A 3,444-nucleotide genomic window follows, 5' to 3' on the forward strand; every position below is an offset into this window, starting at 1 on the left:
ACCTTAGTGCTAATTAAATTATTAACATTATGAACATATATGTAAATTATATTAATTTTGTTAATGGTTAAAGTAATATATAATATATAATTAACTTTATAACAAATACAATTATGTATTAAAACTAAATAGAAGTAAATGTAAATTAATAAAGTTAGGGGTTATTAACTAAATAAAATGTAACCCTAATATTAAAAATATTAATAATAATAATAATAATAATAATAATAATAATAATAATAATAATAATAATAATAATAATAATAATAATAATAATAATAATAATAATAAAAATATATATATAAAATATGAAAATAAATACATAATGCCGTAAAAAATAAAAATAAATAATATGTATCAATAAATAAATAAAATCGGCTGCTTATGATTATTAGGAAATAAACTTGATCTCTAAGAATTTTTAATCCTAGCCTAATACAAATTGTGTCCTTGATCTTCAAGTTATTTGAGTATAATTAGGAATCAAACAAAACTATATAAAGGGATCAAGTTATTCATTAAACTAAACCCCTAAACCTGAGTAAGTCGACAATTTTTCTCCAGCTGCTTTCCCTCTACTTGCATCGACTAAAATCCCTCACAAAACCCTCTCCTGTGTCGACTGCACAACCCACAAAAACCCTCCTGCAAGTCGACTAAACAGCCTCCCATCTGCAATCTTCTACAGTCGACAAAACCCACGACCATCATAGCTCTTCAATCGCCTGCTGAACCTGCTCAATTCGTCATCAACCTGCTGGGTTTTTATCTTCTGTTTTATGCTGCTGCCTTTCGTGATCAACCAGCCCTCCATTCGTTACAAGTTTGCTGCTGTCTTGCTGTTTTTCTGTCGAGTTATTCAGACGCAAAAGACCTATGTTGGGTCGTTAATGTTGCTGCTACTGGGTCTGTTTCTGTTCATCGCATCATCATCATCATCCTAGATCTTCAATCTTGCATAAGGTAGTCTAAACCCTAGTTAATCTTGTTCTTAAGTTAATTACTTATAAGTATTATATTAAGTATTATGTTTTTATTAAGAACATGTTAGATGTTAAAGATTATGGATAAGATTAAAAGTATTAAGATTATGAATAAAAGTTATGAATTCATGATTGAATCTAAAAGTATGATTATGAAGTATGATCTTGATTAGTTATTAAGATGAATTAAGGATAAAAGATAATGAAGTTTATGATTTTTTGTGTAAGGTTTATAAGGCTAGTTAATAATTATAGTTGATTAGTAAATAATAATGGTTATGATATAGATTATGAAAAGGAATTGTTTATGTAATAAAGATTAGGGTTATTGGTTGATAAGCTAGATAATAATAAGATGAAGAGTTTGATCATGAGTTAGATTATAAATTATGATTATGTATTGTATAAGTAAGGAGTTAGAAGATTCAGTTAAGTATGATTAAAAAGATTAGGGTTATAAGTTTGGATAATACATATGGATAATAAGGATTAGAATTAATGAATATGATTAGTTATTATGTTAATTAAAAAGTTATGATATTATAATTAGTGACGTATAATGAAGATGATATATATGCATGCATGCATACGTATGTATGTACATATATATAGGTAGGTATATGCTTGTGTATATAATTAGATATACATACGTGTATATGTATGTGTATATATGTATGTATATGTACATGTGTGTGTACGTATGAATGTGTATTATGTAAGTTATATAAGGTTAGTAACATAATAATAAAAGTAATGAATATATATATGTAACATCTTATACTTATGTATATCTAACACTTGCATATAATATATACATATAACACATAGCTATAAACATATGTATGTATGAAAATAAATAAAGAATATATGTACGTATGTATCACATAGGTGTATATCTATATATGTAACATATAATGATAAGTTTACATAATAGTTGAATAATTAAAGACTAATAATACTATTATTAGTATAACTTATACACTTATCTATATAGTAACACCTAAGTACACTAAGTATATTATCACTTATATAGATATAACTTTTCTCGAAAACCGTCACTGTTAATATAGTTTGCTATATTAATAAACAAACTTTATGTCTATTAGACATTAACTAATCGAACATAATACCTCTAGGTTGAGATCTCCGTGTTCAACACTCCGATCATATAACTTGCGTGGAATATCTATCTGCTATTAAGGTGAACTTCATAGCCCCGATTTTTAACTATCTTTATATACTTGTTTTGAACTTTTGGGGTGAGACACATGTTTGCTTTTAAAACTATTTTACGCTTAGACACAAGTACTCGAAAACTTTATTTTGATTAGTTTAAACTGTGCTAACATGCTTTGATTCATGCTAAATCCCTGTTATGATATCGTTAATTGCTACGTATAAAGGCAAGCTTAGTTATTGTGAGTAGTGCTATTGAGAGTGGCGTCTCTATCCGAATGACCGTTGGTTAATGGATACATAATAATGATTCAACGACACGAACATGATGTGTTTAGGGTAACTTATGGTTAGTTTCGATATCATATACACCAGCACTACTACCGAACTGATTAAACTTTATAATTAAATCTTGTGGTCTAAAAACTTGGTTATTATTGATAAACCTATGTTGTTCACTTAACCATTTTTGGTTGACACTTTAAGCATATTTTGTCTCAGGTGAAGATTGCTAAAGATTAGTTGCTATTTGGACTTTGCTGCTTTTGGAGTCCGCATTTATACATTCATATTATTGTATTAGATCACCTATTGTGATGACTTAATACTTTCCGCTGCTTTAATACATTGGTTATATTAAAAACGTCTCATATAGAGTCGTTCTCGTTTATACATACTTGTGTTGTGATATTGTGAAGTCATATTTCCCCGGCCCTATTTGGGGGTATGATAGGGTGGTATCAGAGCCAGGTTGTTATAGAGAACCATGATTGCATTTTATGTGTGCCTTATGTGTTAGTTAGGTGTCTTAGCAATCTATAGGACTATAACCTTTCCTGTTTTAGTTTCTAGTGCTTTTTCCCTTACATTTTATTCGTGCTTTCGCGTCATCCTTAGAAACTACCTAATTATCTTTTTCTTTTCATTTAGGATGTCTCGCCTTAACCCGATTGTCATTTCTGACTCCGAGGAATCGTACTTCGAAAGATCTGTCCGCACACCGGCTTATGGACCCATTTCCCCGCCATTATCACCAACTCACCCATACTATATCCCTGCTAGTCCACCACACTCCCCTCATTTGGAAGAATCCCACACAAATGCTAACTATGATGGGGAAGACGAGGAGGAAGAGTTTGTGGAAGAGATGATTGAGGAAGAAGCGGAGGAGTAGCCTTCCGAGGAAGAACCCAAGGAAGAATCCAAGACCGAGCCCTCTGTTGCCATACCTCCTTCTTCAAAAAGAAAGGAACCCGGAACATCAAAAACCAAGAGTTCAGGTTCA

This window comes from Rutidosis leptorrhynchoides, chromosome 9, assembly GCF_046630445.1.
Source record: "Rutidosis leptorrhynchoides isolate AG116_Rl617_1_P2 chromosome 9, CSIRO_AGI_Rlap_v1, whole genome shotgun sequence".
Taxonomy (NCBI): Eukaryota; Viridiplantae; Streptophyta; class Magnoliopsida; order Asterales; family Asteraceae; genus Rutidosis; species Rutidosis leptorrhynchoides.